The sequence below is a fragment of the Bactrocera neohumeralis genome, chromosome 5 (assembly GCF_024586455.1).
Source record: "Bactrocera neohumeralis isolate Rockhampton chromosome 5, APGP_CSIRO_Bneo_wtdbg2-racon-allhic-juicebox.fasta_v2, whole genome shotgun sequence".
Taxonomy (NCBI): domain Eukaryota; kingdom Metazoa; phylum Arthropoda; class Insecta; order Diptera; family Tephritidae; genus Bactrocera; species Bactrocera neohumeralis.
The window spans coordinates 11,180,386-11,199,742 of record NC_065922.1 but is presented as its reverse complement, the minus strand read 5'-3'; positions in this window follow the sequence as shown (position 1 = coordinate 11,199,742).

The following is a 19,357-nucleotide window of genomic DNA, read 5'->3' as shown; positions in this document are numbered from 1 at the left end:
TTCAGATAGATATAGGGTTATACGGTAGATAAAATTGGGCGAAAAATGTAGCTATAATTCTTCGAATAATATTTCTTGATTACATACGTTGTTTGCCGGGTTCCAGCACTCGAAGTGTAACCAATTAAAAAAACCATAAATTCGGTTTGGAAAATTATTTTTATTTATTTTAAAGTACAATATGTGTGAAAATATTCATAAATTCAGGAACAATTCACTTTTGCTCGATATGACCACCATTTGCCTTAACTATGGCCTTGAGACGGTCAAAAAACGAATCGCAAGCTGCCCGAATGGGACTTCCCGGTATTTTGGCCCACTCACGGACATTGGCTTTCTTCAGCATCTCGAGACTGGTGTATTTTTTACTTCGGACCTTGCTCTCCAAAATGGCCCAGAGAGAATAATCTATTGGATTCGCATCTGGTGAATTTGAGAGCCATTGTGTGGTCGTAATGAAGTTCGGAACGTTGTTTTTCAGCCATTCTTGGTTCACTCGCGCTTTGTGAGACGGTGCTGGAAAAATTTTTTCGACAGAAAACACAATGTTCGGAATTTGACCGCTTTTGACCAAGCGAAGCAACTGATTTTCCAGCTATTACGTTTGAATTCCATCGCTGATCACTTTTTTTGCGTTCACTTTTGGCAAAAGGCTTTTGTACACTTATGAAGAATACTCCGAACTGTCATTCAGCAAATTTATAAACAGCTGATTTCAGTGCGACAGCTGCGCGAACGGTCTGAAGTTGGTTACACTTCGAGGGCCGGACCCTGTATATTTATTTTTTATTGCTAGTACACTTTAAATAGTAATTACTTTACAATAAAAACCCATCTGAATGGATTTAAACACTGACACCAGCAGAAAATATGATAAAATCAGATTTATTTTATTTTATTATTAATTTTACAAATTACAATAAAATTGTGGTTGTAATAACAAAAATAAACTTATCTATTGAAGTGAAAAAATAATGCCAACGCAAATATTCAAATGCTTTATTTTCTTCGATTTACAGCTTATTGAAGTTAATTGCTGTAATTTAGTCGATCGAATACCTAGATACTTTTATTATATTAATCTTTTGCAATGTGGCTTAATTAAACGGTAAAAAGAAGGACATGAAAATTTGTTCGAATAGTTTTTCTAACAATACTTGACATAAGTATTTCTGTTTGTTTTTTGATTATTGAAAAAATTAGAGGCGATAAAAACCCATGGAAACAGTTTTGTTTAATATTTTTATTCTCATTTTCTTTTTCATCCATAATAGTGTTAGTGGCTTTGCATTATTCAGAAAATAAGAAGAGTTGCATGCGACATGAACGTTAGACTAGGAGACGAGTGATTTTGTTATCCTATATAATAACATATAATTTTATTATATTTTGCGAATTTTTCAACAAATCTGCAATGCTTTTGTCTATATTGAAAAAATGAATATTCACCAGGAAAATTATGGCCATTTTATTTTTGTGTGTTTAATAAAAATGTATTAATTCATTTAGGAATAAATTATCTGGAAAACAATTCAGCTGAATGTGCTCATAAATTATAAAATATCTAATAAATTTTAATCATTTGGCTTGCAGGTAACAAATTGTAAAATAAAATTATACCGTTTTAATGAAATTCTTCAAAAAAAAAAAAATAGATTAAAGCAAAATATTATAAATATGAACACGTGTAAATTAATATTTAAACAGGTAAGCAAGGGCTAAGTTCGGGTGTAAACGAAAATTTTATACTCTCACAATTCGAAATGATCAAACGCAAATCTTCATATTAAAACATGTTGCGAAACAATTCAACCTAATTAACTCAATTGAAATATATGTGAGTTAAGCTCAATTGAAGCCAAATTTAATATACATAAATATATGGCTTATGAGGTTAATATCTATCCAAAGATGGAAAATCCCAGTTCCATTTTGGCTTTGGCGAAAAGGCTTTTTCGACTACCCAATATTTGGTGCCTGGAAAAGTTATAGCACGAAACTTCGAAAATTTTGGGCGTAAGATATATTCTATTAACTCTATTGATGTTTGATTTGTACACCAGTGGAACAATCAGATGGAATTTGGAAATTTGTTACATGGAAAATAGGCAAGGTTAACAATTTCGTTCGCTTTATTTTGGAGAAAGCGATAATGTATAGGAAATGTGTTGCCTCTGTTTTTCGTATTTAGTCTTAAAAATGGAATTAGTTGAATTTCAGTCAGAAATTTTATTTTTCTGTTTTTTGTTATTTGGTAAGTTAATTTACAAAAGCTTAATGCGCCTATCACACACATTACACAAGTTATTAATTGCATAAATTGCAGGTGATTAGTATTAATTAGTGAATTACAATTACAAGCATTTAACTATTAAAATAGTTTACATTTTTTCCGCAAACAAATTCATTCCAAATTTGCGGCTTTTACAAATAAGTATATGGAAGTTATTTAGTTCATTCATGGTATGATGTGTTAATTCCCTGCTTTGACCCAGAGACCTGGGAAATATATGTATTTGGGTGTCCTTCATTTCTTAAGCTGATTTTTTTTGTAAACGCCCGCTGCAATATCAGTCATTGCTTTAAAAAAAAAGATATAATATAAACAAGCTCTTTCTATCAATTAAAGACGTGTATAATTTTACTTTTACCATATACATATGTAATTTCGAAGATAAAATCGTTGATACATAATAAGTTTTTTTTGTCCAAAGCAAATAAATCCAAAATATCGATATAATATTCTAATACAAAATTTTCCGTTCTACAAAACGAAATTTGTTAACTTTTTTCTAAAAACATTCCTTTAAAACGTATACGCAGTTAAAATTACGCGTCAAATGCACTGTACTCATAAAGTACACCATGTCGCATGAGTAACATAGCATTTATAAGGCATTTGTAAGAATGCTCAGTACATTTGATGTATTTAAGGGGGGAGCCTGCTTTAGAAGCTTAAAAAAATCGATTTTTTTTGCTAAGATCTCTTTAAAAATAATCTAAGATTATGTAACCAAAGTTATAGATGGGAATTCGAAATATTTTTGAAGCTAGAAGGGAAATAGTGACCGAGCGTCTAGCAGATATATCAGCGCTTGGGCAGAAAGCGAAAACTCTAACCCGCGATTTCTCGGTTTTTCATTTTTACGATTTTTCTTAATTGGCAAACAGGATGGAAACTAAACGTCGTATAGAATTTTGGCAAAGTTTATTATCTTTGGCATTAAATTTTCTTCTATTTAAACCAAAAAAAACTAAGAAAAGTCAAATTTCTACATATTTTTAAACTACATAAAGTAAAATGTTTTTGGTCAAAACCACCTTTTTTCAATTTATAAAAAATTTGTAAAATTTTACACTTTTTTTTTGGATTTTTTTAGTTTAACTTGAAGATAAATTATTAGAAAATATGAATCTCTTTGAATTTTTTGTTTCCGGCAGAAATTGCGACCTGCATCCTGGCCGCCGTCCGACAAATGCATATGCGAGATGCATCGGGCAAATGCTGCCCAAAGGCAGAATATCAAAGATTTCGTATCAAAAAAATTTGTGAATGATGCCTAAATATATAACAATAAACCCTTGAAATTTCGCTTAAATCAATTATTTCTTTCCTTTCCAAAAAAACCCCAAAAAAAGATTTTTGAAGCCTCTAGAGCAGGCTCTCCCTTTTCAAGAAAGCATATTTTCTACAGCTTGCAATTTTATATTAGAATATTACTTTTTAGATTTTCTCGCTTTATACACAATATCCAAAAATCCCTTGTCATACCATATATGGTATCGTGGAAAAATAAATTTTATTTAGGCACGGTTTAAATTGATTATAAATTTTTTACTGACATTTTTCATTTGCCAACGGTATCGTAAAAAATATTTGGAAAGAAAAATTAATTTTGGTTTAGAATTTATTTGGGTAGAAAAATGATTTGTTGTTTTAGTTCTTTATTTCAGCGGCTAATAGTATGAAAAACTATAACAAATCCAGGTAAAAAGAAGTAAAATATGAAGAAACGCGTAAGAATGGCGTTGTATACTGAGAATCCTCTTTATAATCATTGCGCTGAATAGATTCCTAAGTATGGAATAGCTGATAATAACATAGTAATTACTGTGGCTTCTCAGAAAAGTATTTGACCGCATGTTCTTGAAACCTAAAAACATTTACCGGTATTTTAGTCTGTAGAAGAATTTGTGTTTCTGTGTCATGTTTATTTAATTCAGAGCACATTTTGAGGTTTTTGGTTAAAATAAAAATTAAAATACTCATAGAAAATCATACGAAAAAGTGTGTGATGGGTAGATCTTATCTCAATTGTACCGAAATTATCCAAAGGGTATTTTAACCTTGCCATCTCTGGTTATGGAACAACATGCTTGTTTATTATTTTTGAATTGAAAAGAAAAAAACGTTAGAAACCATTTTAGCAAACATCAAGGTTTACTTTATTCTTTGAAATATTTTTCTTTCCATTTTTGTACTCTTGAAAACTGTTGCTACAGAATATAATAGTTTTATTATAAGAATTCCTACCAACAATGTGAAAATGTATGAAATTGGATGATAACCACGCTCACTCCCCATAGAATGGTACTGAAAAAACTACTAAATGCGCGAAAAATCAATAACTAAATACGCCAAAGACATTGAATTTTACCATCGAGGTGATATGAGAAGGCTTTACAAAACTGTTCAAGCCCCTAGGTACCGAATATTTGGAACTCAGATTTGACTTTTTACCGCAAAAATCGTTCAATGTGTGAGATATATAATTGGCAATCAGCGATAATCCTTTCCAGATAATAGTAACTGTGTGTCAACAACGGGTTGAATCGGGTCAATACTTTGCTGAGCTCCCAAACACTTAATATGAAGATATTCCAACTTCCGGGTCACTTTATTCCGCATATATCGGTCAATATTTAACCTTGCTCCCATATAATTAAAATCAGAATTTTCGAACAACCTGCTGACTTTACGCCATATGATTGGTGATGGTATGTGAGATACCTTAAAGAAACCCTGACAAACAATCAAGTTAGTCAAAATGTGATCTTTTAACGAAACTAAGTGGACAAGTTTTCTTAAGAATTTAGCACTGAATTAGAATGCAATCTGTCTATACCTTCATCTAAACCTCTTATTCGTAATATAAAGAATTTCGATCTACTGGTTGACGTTTTACACATTAACTTTATATATTAAATAGCCTCTTCTATCGAGGTCACACATATTACTTACTTATTAGAAGATGATAATAATTGTTAGCTAAACCGTGTGCTATCGATCGGAACAAGTGGTAGACAGTTGGAGCAACGTCTGGAGAATACGGCGGGTGGGGTAAGATCTCCCATTTCAGCGTCTCCAAATATTTTTTGACCACCTTTGCGACGTGAGGCCGAGCATTGTTATGCTGGAGAATGACTTTATCGTGTCTTTCCTCGTACTGTGGCCGTTTTTCTTGTGATGGTTTCACTTGGCTTTAGCAGCTCATAATATATCACCCCCAGCTGGTCCCACCAAATGCAGAGCATGACCTTGGCGCCGTGAATGTTCGGTTTTGTCGTCGACATGGAGGCATGTCCAGCCTTTCCCCATGACTTTCTTCGATTAGGATTATCGGAGTGGACCCATTTTTCGCCGCCAGTTACTATGCGATGTAAAACTTCCTTTCGGTTGTGCGTTGGAAGCAGCTGTTCACATGCAAAGAAGCGCCGTTCGACATCTCTTGGTTTGAAGTCGTAAGGAACCCAGTTTCCTTGTTTCTGAATCATCCCCAAGGCGTTGAGGCATTTTGATACAGCTTGCTATGTCACTTGCAACGATTCAGCTAATTCTTCTTGGGTTTGAAACGCATCATGGTCGAGTAATGCTTCCAATTCAGCTTCTCCCTTCCACCACCATCTTCGACTTCATAATCACCATTCTTAAAACGTTGAAACCATTCGCGACATGTTCTTTCACCGTACGCATCCGTCTGAGCCTCGACTTTTCTTATAAGTGACATGTTCAAAAAGTTGAGAATAAATTTTGGATGCAAACAGATCTCTACAAATATTTTGTTGGATTAGTGTTGACACAAATGTCCAAGATCGATATAAAACGATTTAATCGATTTAATCGACCAGTGCTTGACCCTAGAGACATCTATTGGAAAACGGCGGAAGCAAAGTTATAGACCTAATATTAAATAGTCTCTTCTATTGAGATCACAAATATCACTTAGTAGAAAATGATTTTAATATAATTTCAATAAAACTATGGTTAATTCTTTCGCATTTTAATTCGTATTTCAATAGAAAGTTCTGCCACCACCTGAAGAAATGTTTCGGGCTTTGATTCCTACAAGTTGAGAGAGTATAAAATATTTCGATTGCACCCGAATTTAACCCTTCCGTGCCTTTTATAATGTTTCTTTATGTCAAAAATGAAACATTAATACTTTTATGTCTTCGCCTCAAACCCCTTCGAAATTAACCAAACTCAGAGAAAATAAATTAAAGTTCTCAATTCCATTAGAAATGAATTGAAGACACTTTCGTTATTCAGGCATTACAAAAAATTAATACTTTTAGTAGCATTCGTTGTAAAGAAATAAACCAGAGTTCAAATATTAGTAAAATGTGCATCAATAACAAGATATGAAACAGAAATAAAAGTACTTTTTAATTCATTCCAAGCAATTCAATTATTGTGGAGTAAATTTTACATTGCTCTTTACCTTTACAACAATGTTCCTATAAAATATGAATGTAAGTAGTAATGCCATGACGCCGCACAGTGGTGCCAGAGCGGAAAAAAAGTATTTTTTTTAACATTCCAAATTTGTACCATCTTTTCAATTTAAGCTAAGAACTAATCAAATAACATTGTCCGAATACTTGGGCTTGATATATTCAATGGTTTTTTGTTGGGAGAGCTTCAAAGTCCACCAAAGTATCAACGCAAAGTTACTCAGAAAAATGTGATGAATATTGCAAAGGTTAAAACTCAAAAGTTAACTATAAAATACCAATTGTAAAGTTTCTATTTATTAAAACCAATGTTATAGATGTGATTTACATCATCAAATGTATACTTTCTTTTTCAAGATTTTTTTTAATATGATGTTTTTTCATGGTCCAAAAAAATCATATATTTCACAACTTCAACAGAATATAACTATTGTGCGCAGGAGCGCGCAGGTTAGCCACTTACACAAAATAAACTTTAAAATCTCCTTAATCGATAGAAAAAAAAATCAGCTGCCATTAGCTGCCAATTCATGAGTAATTAGCATTTTAATCTACTACAACTAGCTGTGATAACAGCGAAAATATTGCAACTTTTGTGATTATATTATATGGGAGATGGGCGTAATTGTGGGCGGATTTGCTTCATTTTTTCTGGACAAGCTTATATTTACAAAATATTACACTGTAGAAAATTTTGTTACTGTAGTAGGATGATTTTTGATTTTTTTGTTATATGGGAGGTGGGCGTGGTTGTGGGCGGATTTTAACAAATTTTTTTTTTCATCTAATTTGGCAATATGAGAGATGTGTGCCAAATTTCAAAGCCCTACCTCGATTCCTTCTATTTTTTGCCGCGGATTGTATGAAGCGGCACCACTGTGCGCCGTGTCAACCTTGCGCGTTGCTCGCGAACGTGCTTTCGCTGTGGCAACCGAGATATGGTGGCATGTTTACCAAGCGCATGGCAAATCCTTTTACAGTTGATAGCTATTCAAATGCATTCAGATAGTTGCTGGAGAGTTTTCAGAAATCAGGCTTCAATAACGCACTTCTCTTATCTTTTATTGTTGGTTTGTATTTACGTTCACGACAACTTAACTGTTTCAAGGGAAACTAAAGCGAGCAAAAAATGTAAAGCGTCACACTTGTAACTGTAAAGCGCAGATTAAAACGCGTTATAGCGAATTTCATATGAAAAAAATAATGATTGCGGAAAAACGGAATTCTAAAGAATATATAACAATAAAAATAAAAATATATAAAGTCTTAAAGAAAACATCCGTGTCTCTTTCACAACACAACAGCACTTTAACTTTGTAAACAGCGTCGTTGGAGCGTTAAGCGCTCTTCTCAGCTGTGATCGGCTTACTTACAAACACGTGTGCACAAATAGAGAGTTGTGTGCACTAAATGTCAAAGTGTAAAGAGCCTTCGAAGTTTGTTTTCTAACTTTTTGCAAAAACGGCTTGAAAAGTAAACTGTGGCCACCTAACTGTATTTTTAACCATATAAGCTACGTTGCACACGACCTTAAGGTGTCAACACTGTACACATATGAAAACTTTGCAATTATTCCGCGTACAACATTGATATTCTCGGGGGAAACTTTGACTTTTAAGGAGACTGAATTGGGCGGTCTGACGTCACAACGTTAATGTATAAATGTATATGTGTATGTCAATCAGTTTACAACAAGGAGGTTAAAATAACTGAAATGTGTCGATTGGGAGTCACAAACGTAAATTTATACTACTTGTTAAACAAACACTCACTAATATTATGAGCAACACACTTTAATAATATATTTACACACAACAGGGTATATATTTTCACGAAGTTTGTAACACATAGAACAAAACGTCGGAGACCCTTAAAGTATTTACATAAATGATGTCCGTCTGTCTGTCTGTATATATACGAACTAGTCCCTCAGTTTTTAAGATATCGTTTTGAAATTTTGCAAATGTCATTTTCTCTTCAAGAAGCTGCTGCTGCCACACAAACTGAACGATCGGAATCAAGTTCTTGTATGGACAACTTTCACATTTGACAAGATATATTAACGAAATTTGGTATATGTTATTTTCTAAGGCAACCATGTAATTTCCGAAGAAACGTTTTTTCTTGTTTTAGTTCAGAACTGGAAAAAACATAATTATCATTATGTATATATCTTCATTGGCAAAGAAAATGAAATAAAATGAGATGTTTGCGTCCGACGTTTGCATAGTTTTTATCCTTCTGGCAGCAATTGAACGAAATCCGCTCTGCTTGTAATGCAGTCAACAAAATATTCATATGTGCACCAAGTAATTCGCAGAAACTTATCTTTTACTGAAATTATTGTAACGACCGATACAAAGAACCCATTTATAGGCCTATTTTTTTGGAAAAACACAGAAAATCTCAAAACTAATGGGGAATGTTTATTATCATGAAAATCTTGGCCGCGGCCACGTCTCAGATGGTTCATCGCTTGAGTCCGATTTTCGTTGACTCGCTCGAGCATTTTGACCTATAACTGGCAAATGGCACGCATTATGTTTTACTCCGAGGCCTGAATCGAAGCAGGATTGTTCGCATAGACTTTAGACTTTACTCAACCTCACCGGAAAAAGTCTAACGTAGTGATATTACACGATTTTGGTGGCCAATCGACCAAAACGTAAAATTATCTGCTCACCGAAGTTTCGCGCAATAAATCCATTGACTGATGCGATGTGTGGGAAGTGGCAATGTGTAGTTGAAAACAAATGTCGGCGAGATTATGACCTTCAATTTTAGGCATCAAACATTTGGTTGTCATGGGGCGATAATGGTCGCCATTGATGGTGATCTTCTCACCGGCATCATTTTTGAAGAAATATGGACCAATGATTCCACCGGCCCAAAAAACACGCCATATCGTTGTTTTTTTGGATGAAATAACAGCTCCTGAATCTGTTCAGATTGCTCTTCATCCCAAATGTGGAAATTTTGCTTCTTTTTATACCCATTGAGCCGGAAGTGGGCCTTATCGATGAACAAAATTTGGCTCGAAAACGTCGGGTCGTCTTGGAATTTTTAAAGAGCCCTTAGAGCGAAGCGTTGTCGCTTGGGAAGATTCAGTACTTGCACAACGGGTATTTTGTACGCTTTCAATTCAAGATCTCGACGTATAATGCGCCAAGTCGTTCCGTACGTCAGTCCGAGTTGCTGCGAGCGGCGCCGAACCGACTCTCCACGGTCTTCCTGTACACTCTCAGCTACGGCTGCTATATTTTTTCACTGCATGTTGGACGTGGTATATTCGGTCGAATAGCATACAATAAGGTCTAATGGAACTCAAGATGGGTGATGGTGTGGCGACTAGTACGCTCAATAGACCGATTATCTTGACCATAAGTTGAACGAAGCGCGCTCTTTACAGAAGGTGAATTGTCGTAATAAAGTTGAACGATTTGTAAACGTTCAGTCGTAAGTCTATCCATGATGAAATGTCAAAAAATACTGAAAAAACTAACATGACAGCTTGCTACGACTCACAGGATTAATAACCGTTCGAAGGACTAGACTTAGAGCTATGAACTCTGTTTGATGATGTTGAGTGTAAGGGCACTGAATAGTTTCATTCTGTAAATATTATGACCTGTGTCAGTAGCTAATATTGTGGTCATTTAATGTGGTTTGGTATACGCACATATACGGAGGTATACATGTATGTGTAGGTAAGCACTCGTACATATTTACTTGCATGTTTAATTCAACCGCATGTAGATGTAATAATTCATATCGCAAATTGCTCGACTGTGAATGCGAAATGCGCAATAATTAAGCAAATGTTATATGAATCAGTGACCAAATGCCACAATTTATATAAGCAAGAGTGTTCATCTACAAAAATATACATACATATGTTATACACATAAGTGCCATGAATTTTGTTTGTATATAAGGTGCAGAATCGATTTAAGTGTTAGTTTCCATAACATATCGCATGGCGGAGCAAAGTGTGCCAATGGAGTGTGAATTGCCTTCAGTATGAGTCTGTGTGAGCAGAGCACGTGACAAATGTCCGAGGCAATTCGTAACCTCAGCGTCATTTAAACGTTTGAGCTTTATTGCATTTGCCACTCAAAATGAGCTGGCTTCATTGCTAGTTCTGAAAGTCGTAAAACATACCAATGTACATATTGAAATCTTCATGCCAGTTTCATGCAACACCACAAAGTGCTCCGGGTGTCTCTTATGTGAAATATGTGAAATGTGTAAGTCTATTATACTAATTGGTTTGGCTGTATGAGGATTGCATGTGGTCAGATAATCAGTTCCTTATTGCAAATGACGTCAAAACCGCAAAGGATATTGTAACCAACTAGTTGAGCGCTGTGACACTGCAGTGTTTTGTAGTGTTTAAAGGGCGTAGCTCCAGTGTCTCAAAGGTCAAAGGTGATTGTCATACCAATTTGTATGACCAATTTAGCGCGTTTGCTCATTGTTAAAAACCTAATCAGCCTAAATTTTCTAGACATGTATGTACATTAGGGTAGCTGTTATTTCGCAAGTTGATTTTTATACCCTGAAAAGGGTAAATTAAGTTTGCCACGAAGTTTGTAACACCCAGAAGGAAGCGTCGGAGACCCTATAAAGTTTATATATAAATGATCAGTATGTTGAGCTGAGTCGATTTAGCCATGTTCGTCTGTCTGTCTGTCCGCCTGTCTGTATACATACGAACTAGTCCCTCAGTTTTTAAGATATCGTTTTGAAATTTCGCAACCGTAATTTTCTCTCCAAGAAGCTGCTAATTTGTCGGAATTGTTGATATCGGACCACTATAACATATAGCTGCCATACAAACTGAACAAACGGAATCAAGTTCTTGTATGGAACACTTTCACAATGTATCTTCACATAAGTTGACACAGGTTATTTTCTAAGATAATAATGTAATATACGAAGAAATTGTTCAGATCGGCTTACTATAGCATATAGCTGCCATACAACCTGAACGAATGGAATCAAGTTCTTTATGGAAAACTTTCACATTTGACAAGATCTATTAACGAAATTTGACATGGATTACTGCTTAAGGTAATAATATAATCTCCGAAAAAATTGTTCAGATTCGGGTTACTATAGCATACAGCTTCCATACAAACTGAACACATAGTTACTAAAAGAAATGCACCCGTGAAGGGTAACTTGTGTTTGATTACAAAAAAATGGATCATAAAAGCATTTCGTGTGTTAATAAAGCATTGCTTTTTGGGGGAAAATACTGTTGAATTTGGGCTCTGCACCAGGCAAATCCACCGTTGAGAAGTGAGAATTGCTAGTAAGAAAGATGTAAAGTGAGCAGAGAGGAGAATGACGCCCTAAAGAGGCGAAAGCTCTGCGCAAAATGGGAGCTTCGCAAGTTCATAATCCAACAGAAACAACGAAGAACTGATTCTGAGAAGTGTTTGTGTGCTCTTTAATCGCAATAAAACCGAATTTTTGCTGTGTGTGACAATAGAAACACAGCTCCATCATTTTCCACTGGTGTCCAATTGACAGTCATTCTAGTGGACTGCACATGATGAACCGGCTCTCAAGCGTGGAAAGACGAAAAAGTCGGCTGGAAAGGTTATGACATCAGTCTTTTGGGATGCACATTTCACTGCGTATTAGGTTGCAGTTATTTTCTACTATTCCAAATACTTAGCAATTGTATTATTTTTGAGGAAGAATCTGTTTAAAATTGTACGCATATATTCAAATGATTTCTACAAACATGATTTTTATTTTTTTTATTTTTAATTTTTTGTTTTGAAGAAATGAAATATTCAAATGACTCCCACAAACATGAATTTTGAACAAATTATTTGAAATATAATTTTTGTATTTATGAGTTGTATTAAATTTTGACATAAAGAGTTAAACGGTATTCTATGTATTTACCCTGGTTCTAAGCTACCTTCCTACCAATTTTCAGCCAAATCAGTTCAGCCGTTCTTGAGTTATAAATGGTGTAACTAACACAACTTTCTTTCATATATATATATATTATAATAAGATGTGTTGCTCATACGTCATGGTGTACTTTAAGAAATCTTGTATTTTCAAACTTCTATTTTCTTTGGAGAAAAAAAATGATGCAAAAATTCACAAAATGTGATTCTGAAGTCACAAATTGCATTTAGCGATTTCTACGATGAGTGAAACTACTCAACAAAAAAGTTTCTTCAAATTTTGTGTGCGGAACTAAATTCTGGTGCCGAAACGTTAAGACTGTTGGAAAAGGCCTTCAGTGATAGTTGTTTGTCGTAAGCAAGCGTTTTTGTTTCTTAACAAATATTTAAAGAAGTTCGGCCATCAACATAAACTGTTGATGAATACGTCAATAGCCGTTTATAGGTAGGAGTAGAAAACCCCAGTGAGATCAATTTGGTGCCGCCAATGAAATTATTTTTATTCAGACCATATTTTAAGTATTTTGTTGATAGACACTCAAAATTTGATGCCTGATGGATTCAAAAATATCTTTGTTGAGTTTGTGATAGAGCTGTTATAATAACTGTAGATTTGTATATACCTTTCCTGGACGTATTTAATAAGTCTTTAGTTTTCGTCATTCTTTTGATTTTATATTTTCATCTGTTCTGAGCTATTTTTATGAAATTTGTATTGAGCTCCCTTTTGATTGTTCTGGCGGGTGTGGTATTATTTCCGCGATTTGGATATAGAGGTCCCTGACTTAATCGAAATGTATGCTTTTTCGTTAACGAAAATGTTCATGAATTTTGGACAAGTGGAGTTACCCTGCCAGTGAGCTTAAGGGCTTTGGGGAGCAAGGTTAGCAATGTTAGTTATTAGTGCATAGCCATAGTAGCTTTCGGATAGCTCCCGTAGTTATTCAGTAGAACTCTACAGGTCTTCTTTAAGCCTAGTACTTCCGCATGGAAAAAGTGAGTTGATGAGAGATGGATATCGAGATTCTCAGTCTGTTCATGCACTTAGTTTCACTAATTATGTGTGGGGAATACTTACGCTTTTAGCTTGTGATGATGTATCCCTTTTGTCCGTCTTTAAATGAAAGAGTTATAATTTGGCAACATAAATGTTAAATTCCACAACTTATACTTTATTTGTATCCGGGCACGACTTTCAACAAAATAAATTGATAAGATTTTAAATAGGTTCACAGTATTTTGTATTCTTTCTGTTGATATAATTAATTTTTTGGTTTTTTGTTCACAATGCAAAATGGTTATAATTTCATATTTTGTTCACAATTCAAATATTTATAATTTTCATATAGATGTAAGGATTTACACTGTTGCTAGTGCACACCCACACGCACGATAGAAAGAGTTTTCTTTCAGTTCGGATCACACACGAAATTAAAGCATCAACCTTTTGCAAACCGGCGAGACGTTGCTATACCTTACGGGCGTTGAAATCGAATCGAGACCACCCCGATCTAACCAATCCTTTTTTATCGGCTGAGTGGTGAAAAAGATGTATGTTGTGGTAGGGTGGTGTTTGGTGCGTGGGGTTGCGTGGTGTGATGCTGTATGTTGTGTATGATGAATGTTGTGTTGAATGATAAATGTCGTGTTGCGGGATGAATGTTGCGTTGTGGGATGGATGCTGTGTTGTGGGGCGAGATACCAGGAAGTCGCATAAACACAGTCCATTTTGGACCTAATGGTACAGTTTGAGATAGTAGACTCCTCGATATCAAAACTTTTTCTCTTTTTACGTTTAAGGTGTGCTCTCACCTGTAACAGAGAACTTTTTCTTTTCTTGTTTCTTCTTTACTGACGTAGACACCGCTTACCCGATTATAGCCGAGTTTACAACAGCGCGCCGGTCGTTTCTTCTTTTCCCTACGTGGCGCCAATTGGATATTCCAAGCATAGCCAGGGCCCTCTGCACCTGGTCCTTCCAACGGAGTGGAGATCTTCCCCTTCCTCTGCTTCCCCCGGCGGGTACTGCGTCGAACACTTTCAGAGCTGGAGTGTTTTCATCCGTAGCCGCTGTCTCTTAATTCGCTGAACTATGTCAATCTCGCCACCTTATACATGTAATAGGTTGTCAAAAAAGTCTTGCGGTATTTTCGCTACAGTTTCCATTTCCACGGCACAACGATGGTTTCAACGTTTTCGTTCTGGTGTTGAGGTGGTCGAAGATGCGCCACGCTCCGGAAGGCCTGTCGTCGAAAATTGCGATAAAATTGCTGAATTGGTCGAAAGAGACCGGCATAGTAGCAGCCGTAGCATCGGTCAAGAGCTGGGCATGAGTCATCAAAAATTCATTTCAATTTCAATAAAAAAAATTCAATAAAAAATACCGCAAGACTTTTTTGACAACCCATTATATAGATGCTCACATTGTTATCATTTTTGATGCTTGTTTCATGTGATAAAAACGGTTATATTACATGATGATGAATCTTAGCACGAATGTTTGCCATGAGTACAAGTTCCCCTTTCAAGTAACAGCAAAATACTAAAGCCAGTAGGAGTAAAATTCGAAGTTCTAGGTTGTCAGTCAATTTTCTTTGTTTTCGACATCAGAAGTTCAGCTAATTTCCGTTCAGGTTCAGGTAGCATTAGCCACCACTATAAAAAGCTATAATAAGTCAAAATCCATCGAGTCTTCTATGTTTTTGGAAAAATTTGGCCCGACGTTGGTATTGGTGCAAATATTGTGCCATATAGGTACTCTTTAGCCTTTCAATGTCCTTCGCTTTTTCTGGAATGGATTTTTGCCTTCTCAAATAAAATAATTTGTTTGTTAATCAACATAAGTGAACGATTATTTTTAATGTAAAAAAACATTTTGTAAGGTTTGGAATAATGATTCGCCTTTAAACAGACTTTTTTCTTCTTATTTTTGGCTTCTTGCTTTTCTAAAGAAGAAGTGAAGAATTCAAAGAATATTCACCACTAAAAGTACATTTCCTAGTTTGCTTACAATCATATAGAATTCCAATTTTCGGCTGTAGCGTATATATTTATAGAGTTACATATATTTACATATATTCATTTGTACATCTGTATTTTGCTCTATGCAAGTAAAATAATATCTTGCAAATATTTACTCTCTTCGTTAGTGCTTGCCTAAGTGTGAAACTCCATAACTGCAAATCTCTACAGTTTCAACGTGAATGCAACGTTAGAATTTCGAAATTGAACCTCACACCGTAGCGGTGGCTGTGGGAGACTTGGTTATGTTGCTGGGAGAATTCTGAATGAAATTCGGTAACATTTCGGCTGTGCTTTGCTCTTCTGTGGCACGAATTGCATGTAAAGCATATCCTCGTGCTTGTATGTGCATTCTTGGGTATGCCGCTTTCTTTACTTGAGCAAGTAAAAGTTTTTTCTTTACTTGAGGGCTTTGAAGCTCATGTTGTGCGAAAATAAACGTTGGGAAGCAAAATAGTTAAGCTAAGTAATTAAGATATATGTTGGTTGCTTTTCTAATTAAAAATATTAAGAAAGTGAATAAATAAATCAAACTGGAAGGCATGAGGTGTCTACGCCAATTAAGAAGAAGAAGGAAGGCATGAGCTTTGTAAGAAGTTATTATGAAAAATATTGCAATAAATGTGACCTTGGAAAGCACTCTTTGTTAAAAGGTAAATTGAGGCACACTTCGTGACCATTTGTTAGATCTATTGGTGCTTTTTAATTTTTATGATATTCTGCTTCAAAAGGACCTAATAACGAACTGAAGTTTTTTTGTTGAATTTTTGTCTCTTTTAAAACCTTAACCAAAGTAAAAAGTGCCAAAACTGTTTCAAGTTTACTTATTAACTGGAAGCTATAAAAATCTTTTATGGAGTAGACTTTGGCTAACATTCTAACTGAGGTACTTTTTTCAATAGCTTTTTTTGACAAATCACGCGTGATCTACAACTTGTGTAAAAACTGAAGCTGCTCGACTTTCTCAAGCAACATCGAACCGCTTTATGAGCTCTTGAAAAGCTTCAAGAATGGCGGTCGCTATCGTGCCCTGATAACTGACTATTTTATGCATGAAATTGAAGCTCGTGATCTCGGCGACATTTAGTTTCAACAAGACGGCGCCACTTTCCACAAATCGCATCAGTCAATGGATTTATTGAGAGAACATTTCGGTGAACAGATAATTTCAAGTTTTGGGCCGGTAGATTGGCAACCAAGTTCGTGCGATATCACACCGTTAGACTTTTTCCTGTGGGGATATGTAAAGTCAAAAGTCCACGCGAAAAGTGCCACTGTGATTTAGGCCTTGGAGTAAAACATTCCACGTGTAATTTTCCAGTTAACAGTCAAACGAGTCGTCGAAAATTGTACTCAACGGATGAACCATCTGAGACGTAGTCGCAGTCAACATTTGAAAGAGATAATCTTCAAAAAATAAATGGCAAAAAATGTTCTTTCGAATTATAATAACCAACCCCATTAAATTTGAAGTTTCTGTGTTTTTTCTATAAAAAAGTACTTATAATACTTTTGCCAATGTTTTTTCTGAGCTCTTACCTTCTAGGAAGTTTTCAAGCATGATATGTTAAAATCCAATGTCCGCACTAGGGCACTCTAGTACTTAGAGATAATGTACATGGAATATATTTAAACACAGTGCTTATTTGACTTTTAAACATTCGAAAACTTCGTGCCACTCGGGCGAAAAAAAATTCGGTCAATATACTGGCCATCTCAACAAAACTAAGTAAATTTACCTTTAGTACAATTTTATATGAAAAAGAATACACTTCTTAGGAACTGAAAGCTAACCTTATTTTCCAAAATGAAATGATAATCGAAGGCAATGAATCTAGTGGACCTTCAGAAAGAAGCAGTTGAGGACGAAACCCTAAGAAAATCACAAAATGTGCTTGGCTGCTCATTAAATAAGGATCTCTGAGTTAGCCATAAGATCTAAAGATATCATAAGAACATGTTTGACATATCTTTCTTGAATTTTTGTATCATACTGCTTCTACAAAGTGGAAACCAAACTAGCTCATAGTTAACAAAAACCAAAATAAATCAATGATTCTGAAATATTTTTCGAGCTGTACAGTAGTAATGAACTCTAACCAGATGAAACCAATCTAAATTGTGGGAACATTTAAAAAAAGCTTAAATGTTATGATGTTAAATTTGGGATTGCGTAGTTCGTAGCTCGATAAGGATCCCTGTAAAATGCAAGAAGAGCTTGCTTCAGCATTGGATGATACCCGCAAAGCCATTTTAAAGCGTGTAAAAGCGTTCGGAATGATTCAAGAACAAGAAATTCGGTTTACTTATGACCTCAATACCAGGAGTGGCACGAAAAGTGATGCTGTTGCATAACAATGCTCGGCCACACCTTGCAAAACCCCTTAAAACCTACCTGGAAACGCTTAAATGGGAAGTACTACCCCAGCTACTCATTATTTGTTCCGTTCGAGGGCACATGGTTTGGCTCAGAAGCAGTTCCACTCAAGAGAGGACATCGAAAATTGGTTTAATTCTTGGGTGGCGTCACAATATAAACAGTTTTCGGTTATTTTATCGATTTTTCAGTTATTTAATAGCTTTACAGACGAAGAAAAACGATGTAATAGAAACCACACATATTGAAACAAAATTTCAGTTTTGGTTATAAAATGGTTATATAACGGTTATGTATTGGTTATATATTGGTTAAGTATTGGTTATATATTGGTTATGTATTGGTTATGTATTGGTTATATCTGAAGGCGCTAGTTGAAAATTTTATGCTACATACATATGTATATATAATATGATTTAGTGAATCATAAGCAATAAAAAACTTAATTTCGATTTTTTTTTTGATCATATGTTGTTTTGCCTTTTAGGTGACGATATACATTACACATGGAGCTATAATGCGACATGGACGAGAAAAGTTGAGACGATAGATAAAAATTTCCACTTTAAAAATATAAATTTGACAAAAAAATGTGTGTGCTATCTTTAAAACGACATATTGAATTTTTCACCTTGCCTTGTCATGTGCCGAAAAAAATATTGAAGTGAACACGCAGCCATTTCAACAACAGAAGCTTTAAAGGAGACCACCGATGGCCTCTATATAATAATAATCCAAGAGAGTGGTCATACTGCGAAATATACGTACATATATTTTTATTATTTTTATTATGTTGTTTATAATATTTTACGCCAAAACACTAATACACATACTCTCCCACACAAAGTGTCGCTAAAATGGGGTCAAAAGCGAAAAAATTCTTATTAGCATATTTGCATATAAATTGACCTATTAAACGCATACCCATGTTGGGCACAACAACCAGAGGACACACTTGATACCTTTACAAGTACACACAACAAGTGCGGTGAAGTACATTGCTACATATGCGAAATAATTGAATGTGACGATTGAGCAGTGCGCTCTCTCCAAAGCGGTTAAAGTACTCGCAAATGGACTGCTAAGTGCTTTATTTGGGCAATATTGCCATTTTTCTCGCCATTACTTATGGAAGTACTTACAGGGTTGCTTATTGTCATCAAACAAATGGCGATTGCCCTTGGCAATGGCGATGGCGATGGCGGTGGTGAGTGGTGGTGGGTTCGAGTGCGTTGCTGCCAACAAAATGCCTCAGATAAATCGTTCAATTTGCTTGTGTGATGCTGAGAAG